Source organism: Medicago sativa, chromosome 5 (genome assembly GCF_051527215.1).
Source record: "Medicago sativa cultivar Bolivia chromosome 5, Bolivia_mono, whole genome shotgun sequence".
In the NCBI taxonomy this organism is placed as follows: Eukaryota; Viridiplantae; Streptophyta; class Magnoliopsida; order Fabales; family Fabaceae; genus Medicago; species Medicago sativa.
The window spans coordinates 78,831,326-78,845,660 of NC_140753.1; the positions used below are offsets into that span (position 1 = coordinate 78,831,326).

The window sequence follows — 14,335 nt, forward strand, 5'->3', positions numbered from 1 at the left end:
TATGAGTATGGGACGCCGTTAGCCTTGAGTTTTCAAGAGAAAATTCAGCATTTGACCCCAAAAAAAGCGCAAAAGCGGTTAAAATAATTCTTAAGAGATAAAGTATATTTTTTTAAAAATTATATACCGACAATAATAGTGATATTAAAATAAATATTAATATTATTTTTAAAATATTAATATTAATCTTTCCTTTAATTTTTTTTAGTATAAATCGGGTGTCCTCTCCACTTGCAGTTTAAGGTTATATCCTTTTATGTAGTCAATGTGGAGACTAATCCCTTAAGCCATGTGACATCCAAATGGGAGACAAACTCTCCCCGGAATCTTAACATTGTTGCATGCATAAGACTGGATTCGAAACCAAGACCATAGTTAAATTTAAAGACTCGTGTCATCTTGTATAAGCGCTCTTGAGTAATATCATCTTGTCGTTGCTACTGGACAGTCTCACTGACCTGCTGCAGTACGGTTACTGCATTCTACTCTTCTTTAAATCAGTAAGCAGTCTCTCATGATAAGTTTGCCAAATAATACATTTATTTAGTTCGGCTACTTTAAGCTTCCAAACCTCACTAGCATTGATATTAGAATGACCACACATCATTTGGTAAATATCTGCTACTGTGTAATTTCCTTTTGCATTTCCCGGCCATGCCAATTTGTTGGAATCTGCATTACTACTCGTAAAAAGGGATAGCCAATAGCTGAAGCATGACAGAGTGTGGAGATATTTAGTTTAGTTTCTCGGAGTTTTTTTCATGAAAATGTGCAGAAAATTTGTTTTCTATCTATATACTATCATAAAACCTATCTCCAAAAAATTTCCCACTCTCAACTTCCTTATGATTCTTATGTATTTCAGCATGTTCATGTATTTTATTGTTATAATTTTTCACATATTTTGCAAGAAACTAGGTCCATCTTTAGTAATCTTAATTACTCTTTCTCTCTTCCCATTTTAAGGAAATATCTCTTTTTGTTCATATTATAAATATTATAAATCCTTCATTAGGAAAACAGTTTCATATGCTTAGCTAAATTCACTATGATTCAATCCAACTTTCAATTTTTCTACAAACTCCATCTCTAAGACTTGGCAAAACATAGTGTCAAGAAAATGCTTCAACAATTCTGGGTTTGTCAGTTTTTTTTCTACAGCTTAGATTGAATAAAAAAGTAAAAAAATAATGTTACTAAACTTAATTATTACTCCCTCCGTTTCAAAATACATGTCCAAGTCAACCACTTCACATATGCCAATGCACAATTTTGACTGTTAATATCTTTAATTATCTAAAGTAAAAAATTATAAAAATTTAATATTTTGAAAATATTTGTCGAGACAAATCAAACAACATCTTACATGCTAATATTTGTATTTATACATTAGTTAAAAAGTATGGTCAAAGTAAGTCAAGTGAATAGTGCACATTGCAAAAATTGGACATGTATTTTGAAACGGAGGGAGTATCATTTACTTCCAGTGAAACAATAGAAGATTATTGTAACAAGAAAAATAAAAGTAAAACAAAGTTTACGACTAATAAAGTTCATCAGATGTAGGGTTTTCTCACATGAGTACAGCCTACAGATTCTTCAGATTGATTTTGAATCAAATTTAGATATAAAAATTATGTTTCTGACTAATATGTCACTCATAAATCAGCATCAAAAGCAAGCATGATCTTGATCTTCGAAATTTTTGATAAGAGGTGAAAGATGTGCGAAAATTTCTTTAGTAGTAGGACGGGTTTGGTAACAATATGACAGTTCACGTAGATGATCTTCTGGTTAATTTTATTTAAAAAAGATGGATGGTGCATGTCATATAGTTTTTAGATGATTTTAATTTCTATTTTCGAATGTTAATATAAGGAACAAAAAGGAATAGTAAACAAGATACTAACCATTAATTTGATCTTGTCAAGATGTTTTGTATTGTCATCTGTTAACATAGTAGATAATTGTTAAAACAGAGTTGTTAATTGTTCTTGCAACATTTGTGTATACTAAAATAGAGGTTTGTAACGCAAAAAATATATTTAGAGAGGCAAACACAAATTTCGATGTAAATTTTATCATACTCTTTTGTAGGGATTGATCATTGCCTCTAAAGTTCCATGAAGCATGTCTCTCGTGATCTAAGGTAGGTATATATTTGGAAGGTACCTAGGTATACAAGGGGCTTATAGGGGAACACAGACTCATATATGGCATTAGAAATCGAAGCTGTTATTGTTGTTTTCAGAAGGCACAAATAGTTAGTATTTGGATGACATTTTCCAGTTGAGATAATGCATATGATTCCTCCAGTTACAACATAGGATTGCTTCAAAGTTCATAAGTCATGTTATAATATATGAGATGCATATACAATCTATTTTCAGTAATTGATAAATAAATAAAGGGTCATGCTAACATGTATCCTTCAAAAGTTGAAAATTAATTTTTCTCAATAAATACTTGCTATTAGCATTTCCCTAATAAATAAATATGACTCAGAAGTGTATAATAACTTTTTGACAGATGAATAAATAATAATAATAATAATAATAATAATAATAATAATAATAATAATAATAATAATAATAATAATAATAATAATAATAATAATAATAATAATAATAATAATAATAATAATAATAATATAGGAAAGATAGTTTACAAATTTACATATTTAATTTTTCAAAAGGTGTCCACATGTATTATAGACGCTTGTACCGACATTGTTGTAATTTTATCACCTTTTTTACATAATTTTTTGAATTGAAACCATTGTTCTTGTAACAAGAAAAAAGATTTACCCTGTTCTATATGGATTATGAGGAATAGATATCACAAGAAGCTTTAATTTTATGTGAAATCCATGAGGAATTATTAAACTATTACAGATAAACCCATGAGGAACTTGTAACAAGCTTTTGGGTATCTTCATCACTTTTTTCATAATCACTTTTTTCATCAACACTCTTGGGGTGATTCGTCTGCGTTATCTTGTTTTGACAGCAGATCTTGAAGCTCTCTCAGTTTTGCTTTCTTTGAATTTAAAACCCCCAGAAACTACAACAGAATAACACAGAAGATTCAGTCGGAAACATGAAAGCAGAGAAAAAAATGCAAGATTTGTAATATTAGCATACTACAAGTAATGAAAAGAATGCATGAGTAGGAGCAGTGGAATTCTTAAGGGACACATAGCTAAGCCATGCTATGCCCGTAAATAATGCAGGTAAACAATTTCAATGGACAGAGATGACAAAAAACATCTAAGAAATGAAAGTAAGAAATTTAGTTTCGTTTCCTCAAACAAATCTGTTTTTACAACAACTTCTTCCTGTAAATGCATGTAAATGAACATAGCCACACACAAATTTCAAATTTCAGGAAGGTACAACGGTAAATTTCAAATCACATTGAGGTGACAGTAGATCCTTGATTGTATAATGTATAAAGATACAACGGAGAATTTCAATTTTCAAGAAGAACGCTTACGTCAAATTTAAAGACACAACGGCAAATTGTCAATGAAGCAATGGTATGTATGATTTTAATATTTCCCCTAGAGAAATGCTAACTAACACACTCCTTTGAACACACTCCAATCTAATAATGACACATCACCTATTTTACTTGCAAACTGGATGTGCAAGTTACAAAGAATTTTTTTAATTTTTATTTTTTTTTATTTTATTCTGTATTTATTAATTGGATTGAGCTTTTTATCCGTTCAGCTTCTTCTCCAATTCTCAAACCTGCATCGATGTCTATGTTTTCTTTTCAGAATTAACGACTCTGCTACTCCCACTTGCTTTTGACCTATAACCCAAATCATTTTTTTCAAGCTAGTTTAAATTAAAGGGTAGGAAAGTAATCTACTTATTTAAAACACACCTTTCGTCCAGATTTTTTCCTTTGGACTTATTTTCGATCGAAGAGATAACCGTTGCTACATATTCTTTTGTCAAAAAGATATTGTTATACTAGCGAAAAGACGGGCACTCACGTGCCCGTCTTTCTGCTCTTTTTACTGCGCTAAAATTTGTAAATTATGAACTATGATTTTTTTTTTATGAAATTTTGATTTTGATTAAAACTAAAAATATAAATGTTTGTTGCTTTCTAGTTATAACAAACCAATGTCCTCGTGAGATTAGCTCAGTTGGTTGGACAATGCATAAAAATATGCAAGGTCCGGGGTTCAAACCCCGGCCACTACCAAAAAAAACCAAATTAAACATGATTATCTATTTCAATAACACCATCAACAATCTTTATTATAGAAAAAGTTGTTTAAGGGTATAATTGGGATAATAAAAAATTAAGTATAAATATACTCATTTAGTTTGTTACACTTTTTAAATGATAGAGAAAAAAAGCAGACATATATATATTCATATCGTGTTTGTTACATTTTTTTAATATTTAAATTTATTGTTATCTATTTGTTAATTGTGCTATTTGTATTGAAAATTGAGCGCATTTTTGGAAAGAAAAATTCAACCCAAAGGGGTAGTTTTCTTTTTATATAGTATATATTAACAGCTTCCTTTTTCTAAAAAAAATTTTACGGATCTGAATTATTATTTTATTACTTTTTTTTTTGTGTGGTATATAATGGTTATTGCAGATGACAACTTTTTTTTTTAGTAAATTGTGGATGACAACTTAATTACCTTAACTAGTGTTTTTGTCAAAAAAAAATCTGGTGATTTTGTTTTCCTAAAGAAAGATTAAGAGTGTCTTTTTGTAAAAAAAAAAAACAACAAAAATAGAGTGCATTGGGACACAACAAGTTCCAACTATACTTAGAAACTAAAGGCATCTCTTTCAAGTGGAGCGATGCTAGCGTCAGTCGTTGAAACACTCGCCTTCAATCACTCGCTCAAATATGAGGCCATGTCACTATATTCACTAAACCATGTAACTGGCAACCGGTACAACTGGTTTTAAAATTCCAACACACTCACGTCTCGTTTTCTCTCTCTCAAACAGCCAGCCACACCATCCTTAACCTCGCCGACGAAGCATCCTAAGACACCGACCGTTCATCCACAACCGTAAAACACCCCCTCATCTCATTATTACTATGTCTTGCTCTGTCAATGGATGATTTAATTTAAGATCTGGTTTTGATGATTAAAAAACAAACAACAAAAGATGGAGATGGGTATGTCAGTCAAACCAATCCTAACACACTAGAACAATTTAAATCAAAAACCTCACAAAGGACACAGATTTGGTCTCTGATGGTTGTGGCGGTGAAAAGCTACAAGAAAGTAACAATTTTTAGAGTATGTGTTGAAAGAACAAAGAAGTATGAAAGATGGTGGAGAATAATGCTAAATGGTTGGGTTTCATGGAGGTAGCTTGGTGACTACTGAATAATCCGAAGAAGAAAGAGACAAAAAAGGTTAACACTTTTTTTTTGGAAAAAAATAAAAGAAAAGAAAAGAAAACATGTTGTACCGGTTCACAGGTAATTTAATAAAAAAAGAGGATTACGTGGCATCTTATATGTGGGTGTGTTAAATAGAGAGTGCATAAGCTGTTGCCGCTAGCACCCCTCCTTTCAAGTTCTATTATATTGAATGGAAATATTGTGCAACTCCACAAGTTCCAACATGTGCATCTGTGCATTCATTCTAAGGAAGCTAATTACAAGTACAATAATAAAAAGAGAACATATTATAAAGGCTTATAAAATTCATGTAAATGTGAGAGAAAATGGGTCGTATTAACAAATTTTCATCTATAATAATCATCATTTAATTCTCACACGTGTTACACATACAAATTCCAAAGAAATTAAGTATTTTCAAAATGCAAAAGAGAATATTCGAATTTGAATTAAAGGTGATCTATAAGATTGCTGTTAGCAGAATTCGTGGAGTGCTAAATTAGTCTTCTATTTTTAGGCAATTAGTATTCGTCCTCTCTCTCTTTCTCTCGTCCTCTCTCCTGTCCTTGTTTCTCTGAACACCCCTGTCTCTGCCCTTCTCTTTTGTTAACACGCCAATATAGGGCTCCAACAAAAATCATATATACCTTCTTTTTCTATCGGTCTTGTCTTTCCATTCTACCAAATGACTGTGCCACCCTTGAAAAAATAATAAAAAAGTCTATGCAATATGCGTGGAATTACAAAATATAAACAACACTTTTCAATATGATTATAATGCTAAAAACTCCATGTTGCACTACTCTTCACAGCCACCCCCAAATCCAAAATGGTGGATTTCATGGGGGATAAACCCCAATAGCACGGAGCTACAAGGAGCGCAGGTGATTGCGGCCTATAAGCAAAACAAAGTTATGGTTACATGAAGTTATGACCTCAAATCTTATATCCTTCCTGTTCCTGATAAAATATCGGTGGAGGTGTTGGGCATGAGGGCTGAGGAAGAGTTTGGTCGAATGAAACTATACGTTTTTATCAAACTTCCGGTTAACGTGGAAGTTGTTAACATGGTTTGGCAGAGGGGACCCTATGTAACATAGGATATGTTGGTTCAAGATGCCTCGAGCAAAGAAAATTTGGAGGCCAAATACGCTTTTAGGCTTATTGAAAGATTTAGCGATTCTGTTAATCAGTGGCAAAAGGTGAGTTTCTTAGGCTAATTTCCTTTACATTAAATTTCTGTTGTTTTATTTTATTTTTGAAATCATTATTGTTTTGTTTTTCTAATGTTAACTGAGAAATAGATTGAACTGCAACTAGGTTAATTGATGAAATTATTCTTCGCATTTATAACGTATTGTCCTGTCTATGATTCTTGTGTCATTAGCAAATTGTATATAGCTATGACTTCAAATAATATTATTTTATATTAAAGTTTTTTTTTAGGGAATTATTTTGTATTAAAGTTGTAAGTATAATTGTAAATTGAATTCAAAATAAAAAATTATTAATAGTTGTGGAAATATCTATATATTGTATAGATAAATTAAAGTATTTAGGTTTGAAATTTATATATTGTATAGATAAATTAAGGTATTTAGGTTTGAAATTTTAAAGTATATTTGTAGTATAAAATATCCTTATTGTTAAACTTATTATATGTTTAATATAACAATAAAATAATGCCAACCTACGATATGTATTATTTTGCAACAAAAATATAATCATAAAAAATAAAATATATTTATTTTTTTTATAAAGTAGTTGTATGTTAAGATGAAGTGTTTGAAGTAGGTATCCAGCGAACGACAACAAATGTTAGATTTTTTGAAGAAGAACAAATGTTAGATTTTTATTGGATGTTTTTAAATATAGTATGTGCTACCGTCAAGCTATGATTGTTTTTTATTTTTATTTTTTACGAATTTAGTGGTCTAATCTAATTTTTTTTAGGTAATAATGGACTATTCTAACTATTTTTAAATGATCTTTCAAACTTACTATTTATGAGTCATCATCAATTTATAAGCCCGGATATTGTTTCAAAAAAAAATTATAGGCCCGGATATTAATGTTTTTAAACCAAATTAATATCTACAAAAAACCTTCATAGGTCTGCATAAAAAATTAATAAATTAATAAAATCAATTATTATTATTTAAAAAAATTAATTTTCAAAATATATCCAATAGTTATAAAGGTTCTATTAAAAAAAAAGGGACAAAGATTCGTTTATTTTTTATAATCATCTATAATAAAAATGAATATTCATTTATAAATAGATCTAATAGAAGCAAAAATTGATTTGAAGAATATGTATAGCACATTAAAACAAAATAATTATTATATTTCCTATGGAAAAAGCCACCAAAAAAAATTATAAATTTAATAAAACCAATTATTATTTTATAAAAAATATCCAATGGTTATTATAACAAGGAAAATAAGGTTTACAACTAATAAAGTTCTAAATACATTGGTTATGGGCAAGCATATACATCGTTCAAAAAATATATCATTTTAGTTTGTTCAAAAAAAGCATATACATCATTAAAAAAATAAAAACTACATGATAGATGAAACAAAAGGGAAAGCTCCTTTCGAGCAGGAGAGGCTCCAGAGAAGATGAGAATTTGAAATCAAAGATTTCTTGAGAATTACCTATTGTACAAGTGAATTTGTTACAGAAATTATTAAAATTAATAACAAAAAATAACAAAATAAGGAATGTTCTACCAGCTCAAACGTTTCACTAGGTTTAGATATAAAAATCCTTCCTCCATTCTGGTTGAAGCGGCAAACTAACTCCTCATAAACATCTTAAAAAAATAAAAACTACAAAAAAAAAAAAAAACTATTCCATTTTAGAGCGATCGTAGTTGCCTTCGAGAACACATCAACTCACAATAACAACAAAGAAACACCTGGTATCATTCAAAGAAACAACATCAATATAAAAAAATATATATAATTGAGACTCTCTTAGAAGTACAAAACTTGTTTATCACCGCATAAACATTCACCGCGACCTCCGATTTGATTGATGCAAGGCGGGATTCAATTTACCAAGGGAAAGTTTCTATGGAAATTGTGGATGTAATGGTTCCCGACCTGCACCAAGTAAATTAAAGAACGAAGTGAGAAGAAGAATCATCATCCCCAAATCTACCATAAACCACCTCTCTAAAGAGAGAGTAAAAGGATTCACTAAACTAAACCCATTGAAAGTGGTTTCTTAATATTGGGTTAAAGAGATGTTTATTTATAAAGAGGGTAGACGAATGGGATTGTAACATGTGGAAGGACACAAAGATTCATTTATTTTTTATGAATCATGACTATTTTTTTTATCAATATTCAATAATAAAATATATCTAATTGAAACAAATATTCATTTGTAAAATATGTGCATATTACTTTACTACAATTGTTAGGTTTTCTTCAACTTACTATATTTTTGTGTTTGTTTTGTTAGACACTTTTGACATTGTAACATGATGATGGACATTTTAGTCAAATCATAAAAATTAATACGTGTGTTTCTATAGATACAATTGTAGATATTTCGTATGGTGGACTAAATCCATAATCCACGATTTAAGGAACATTTGTGACATGTGAGAAAGATGAAATTGTGGAAGCCCTTTTTCTCCATACTTCAAAATTTTTCCAATTCATTATTCAAAGTCAATCCACTCACTGGTTCAAAGTCACTTGACTCATCTTCATCGTCGACACATTTGTATTAAAAATGAACGTTAGTTTTCACTTCATCGTCGACACATTTGTATTAAAAATGAACGTTAGTTTTCAAAACGTTATAATAACATTTTGGAACCAATCATTTCAAATGTATATAGTTCAAAAGTTATTTTTAATTAAATGATACTACTTTCAGTCTAATAGTTCGTGATTGTAGACCTATGGTAGTTTATTTTTATTTTGTAGCAAATCTATTTAAAATGTGATGTTTCTCGAGAATTAACTAAATGTTTGGGTTTGCAATCACACAAGAAAGAGACTTTCAATACTCAAGCACAAAAGCAAGAGACTTCTACAATCTCACTTAATCAAATAAAAGATTGTTTGAATTTTACACTTGATGTCATAGGTGTAAACAAATACAAAGCATAATCGACTCTTAAGACTTAATATTTTCTAAGATATAAACTTTGTAAGAAATTCTAATTATAAATGCGCTTTGATTTTGATAGAGTAGGGATACTTTCAAAATATACAGAGTCTTGTTAATTTCTTCAAGTCTCCAGCTCCTTATACAGAGGGAAATTTGAGAGACGTAGAAGAGGTGTCAGCGCATTACTTTGAGTCCTTGAGAAGCTTGATCAAAGACGTTGGAACGTTTCTTGATTCGGTTAATGCCCTTGAAAATACATTTGAAATTCCTTTGATTCAAAAGGAAGTATCTGTTTCATTCCAATTGTCCTTGAAGTCCTTTGACTGTTTCTGCACGCGGTCAGAAGATGACAAACTGTACTATCTGAATGTATATAGTGACCACTTCAGAAGATGAAAAAATGGTCAGAGTCTTCCGATGTTGACGTGGCTTCCAGAGTCTATGTCCTTCAGAAGTTGCACTTCTTTAGAGTCCATGTCTTCAGAGTTTGATCCTTCAGAGCCTGGTATCCTTTAGATTTCAGAACATTAGCTTCTCTTCAAATTCACTTGTATATGTTCTTTTAGTACCAAAACATGATTTAATACATTGAATTTTAGTCTATGGTCATGCACACTTGAACATACATTATCATATCCAATTGTTCTTTTAATACCTTGTCATCATCAAAACTTAAAAGGCATTGTACAAAACCCGTTTTTGTTCAACAGTGTAATGACTCTGATGTGATTTTTTCTGTTACTAGTCACACTCTTTCTGTTTTTTTCCTTTCTTTCTTCCTCCACCTTCAACAGTATTTTTGTTTTTACCAAGAAAAGGCTTCACCTTCAAAAGTACTATGATTTTAATACATGTTCAATACAAAATATAACTAGATATAAAAACTACATTGACCTTTCCATACTAAATGTCTACCTCTACCACTCGTATTACCCAACATCTAAATCATATGAATAATTAGGCTTATGAAATATGCTAAGAACATAGATAGAAGGAAAACGATGAATAGTATTGAAGGTAAAGCCATTCCTTGGAAGTAACATAAATGGTGTTGAAGATGGAGGAAAAAAAGTGGAAGAAGAGAAAGGGTGTAAATAGTAACAACGGTTGCTAGAATTGAGTAATTATGAGATGTGTATTTCCGATTTCTAGGCAAAGGGATTTCCCGTGTTTCGAAGCTTAACAAAGGAGAGCAAAAGGAAATCGAGAGAGAATTATGAAGGAAGTTGATAAAGAGAATCTGGGAAGGTGGAGCAGGGCCATTCCTTGCCAAGTGCAAGGAGCTCTACAGAAACGAGCCTCCAATTTATGGAGGCCTCAATTATTTGTAGGGGTACAAATATAATTGTTGGGATGTAGTATAATGTTTTCTTTTTTGCTACGTAGGTCTAAATCAAACACTTATTATTTGACAAAAATAAAGAGTAAATGAACAAGTTAGGCCAAACCCACACATCTATCACCAAACAAAAAATTCAACAAAACAAATCACTTACTCTAAAAGCTTATTAGGTAAAGCTATCACTAAACCTAATTTTTCCCTCCACTAAGCACATCATTAATTGCTAATGGATGCAACCCTAAAAAAATTCCCTCCATATGATGCTGCATTTCAAAATCTGAATATTCTGCCTTGGTGAGAGGGAAATTGAAATTTCACATTCTTCTTGGCTAATGTGGCGCTTTCCCAACTTTTTTTCCAACAATTAATGCTAATTTTCCTCCTTATCTGTTTCTATGTGGTAATTCTAAACAGAACCATACCTTTGGAATACCCCATGCAATCAGTCACGTTTAATTTCCACTCAGCATTATTTTGGGTGTTTCCAAGGCAAACAATTGTTTATCTTCCCCATCCTTTATTGCTATATATGTATGCAAACAAGATACCCATGAACCATATCGTTACTACTGCCTATCTGAATCTTCCAACTCGAGCATCTTTGGTTGAAACATTGAAATCCTACTCTCTTACCACTGCTTGACCGGTAAATATATTTTTATTGTTTGCATTCATCCCTATCTTTTCATGTTGAGTTTTGTACGTTGCTAATATTGGTGTTTAACGTTCAACAGGTCCTTTGGTGAAGAACCCTGTTTCAGATTTGGACAAGGCAATCAACAATAAGAGAATGAAGTATAGGTCAAAAATGATATAATTTATCTTACAATCCTTTACAATTAGACTTTTGGTGGCGTTGGTTGCTATTTCTGGGATGGATCTTGCAAGAATTAGCAGCTTTCTTTTTGTTGTTTTTATTTTGATGTTTAATTTTTAGTCGGTTGTTTGATGTTTCAAAAACTATGTTATGGCAATTTAGTTGTTTTATTTTAGGTTGATGCTTGAGCTTTGTTCTAGCAGAATTAGTTTTATTGGTTGTAATCAATCATCAATTTTAAATTATTTCAAGTTCCAATTGTCAGTTGAAAACTCTGTTCTGTGGTTATCTGTATTTGCATTGTACCTTTGTTTAAATTGCTATAATTTTGTTATAATAACTTCAATCTGCTAATCAGTAGTGATTATGTTAATTTGCATTGGAATCCATTCTAAAATTAAATTAAGCATAAGGAAAGGGATATACAGAGATATATGCAAGTTTTTTGGTTGTTTAACTTGATACAAATTTACATTTTCCATAATGATGCATATTCCATATTAATGCTGGAATTCTGTTTTCACAAATCACAATCCTTCCTATTCCTTACTGATTAAGTTAAACTTTGAAACAAAATATTAGATGTATAATGAGTATGCACGCCTGGGAATTTTTTTCGTTCTTACTCCATGTACCTTCACATTTAACTTTGAAAGCAATTTGTAAAATATTATTTATGTTAATATTTTGAATACTTAGTTCTTACTATTTTTAAAAACAAAATTTGTATATTTAAATTTCGTGGCTTTTGAAGTGCATAATATATAATAAACAGTCTGAAAGCATTATAAATAGTTCCTTCGAATTACATGTTTTTGAAGAAAATATTTCTACAAAATTCAACAACTTCCTGGAAATGTGTTTGAAAAAAATGATATATGCGATGCGAGGGAACTCATATAAAATCTCTTAAATCATTAAATTTATGTGAAGGATTTTGGCTCAAGGTTCAACATCAATTTTATAACTTTTTAACTGTCTAAAGAATTCTTTCTCAAAAAAAAAAAAAAACTGTCTAAAGAATTCATATAGCTAAGAACCATTTGTTTAAAAATTGAAGTATTATATTTGTGAAATTTAACTTTGTTATAAGTTTGGTTGAGTGTTTGTGTTCTATTGGACGCGCCGAAAAATTTATTTAGTTGTTAGTTATTTTTTTAGAGATTGGTTGAGTTAACTTTTTTTTTTTTTGGAAGGTTGAGTTAACTTATCACGTAATTTATTTAAGTAATTTTTTAAAAATGCTAATTATATAAAAATGTGATCTTCCTTCAATAAAAATGTCATCTTCATTTTTTATTTTCTTAATAGACCCGTGCATCGCACGGGTAAAAGTCTAGTTAAAATCAAAATAATCCTCATTGTTTATTTGTAAATGTTTAAATTATCATTAATTATTTTTATTATAGGTCATTTTTAATATTAGAGTCAAGCCTCCAATTTTATTGGAACGGCCCTGAGGTGGAGTATAAAGGAGGATAAGAGAGAAGGAAGAAAGATAATTCATGATTTGGTCATTGATTCTTCTTTCTCGTTCTCTCATTAATTAATTTCACAAAAAAATGATACCAATTATTTGTAGAATGACTCAACCTCAAAATAGAAGAATGATTCAATTTTCTTATGATTAGAAGAATGATTCAATCGTCCCTGTGAGTTTAGCTCATTTAGTAAGAGATAATGCATAATTTATCCAGGGGTTGAGGTTCGAATCCGACACCTCAGTTATTCAATTTAAGGTGAATTTCATGAATAAGGTGAACCTCGGTAGAAGGATTTGACTTGCCGACAAGGTCGCTGTTAATAGAGTAGCGCTGATTCATGAGTAAAACAATTGGTAGCAATCAAGAATCCTCTTAGTATGTATATTTGTTGAGTTAACCGTAGCCTTTTTTAAAACATCAATGAACCTTGAATCTATACGTGGAAGTTCAAAGACATGCATTCCATGAAGGAAAATGCTATTTATCTAGAAAAATAAGAATTTTTCAAGACACATGTGGCAAGTTTTAATTGCATGATTTATTTGTCCACATCCTATTTTTCAGCCACACCTCCTTGAATTGTGGCAAATAGTGCATTGTGATTAGTTGCTTTTTATTCTTGAAGAATTCTTGATGTTTTTTTTTCTAGAGATATAGTATTGCTCTTCCATGAAACCTATTGAAGGATATTCCTCCTTCTTTCATAATCATTTATTTCAGCTCCGACCTGAAATAATTAATAAACAAAATTAAAATACAATCCACGTTCTAAATATATTCTAGGATGATTAATTAAATTAAACATAAAACTGACCAACTTTGGTAGAACACATTGTCGAGAAGCAATGCCAAAAGGATGGTCCCAACGATACGCCGTCAACATCAACTTGCAGAATTTGACATATATATATATATATATATATATATATATATATATATATATATATATATATATATATATATATATATATATATATATATATGAACCATGACATGCACGTCATATGTACACGAAATAAATAATATATACTTTGATGTGTGTGCCTAAATCATTTTTATTTAGACTCATGCCTATGTAAGTGTTGCTTGCATTATCGGTTAGTTTTGAGATGTGAGATAATACGAAATAAATAACAATTACTGCACATAAATAGTG

The 14,335-nt window shown here is 30.3% G+C and overlaps 1 long non-coding RNA gene across 1 annotated transcript; it reads left to right on the plus strand.

Annotated features, from left to right (window-relative positions):
• Positions 1-11,028: 11,028 nt before the first annotated feature.
• On the plus strand, positions 11,029-11,989 carry LOC146925414 (uncharacterized). Its single transcript, XR_015011039.1, has 2 exons — positions 11,029-11,524; positions 11,613-11,989. It is a non-coding gene; the product is annotated as an uncharacterized LOC146925414 (long non-coding RNA).
• The last annotated feature ends 2,346 nt before the right edge of the window (positions 11,990-14,335 follow it).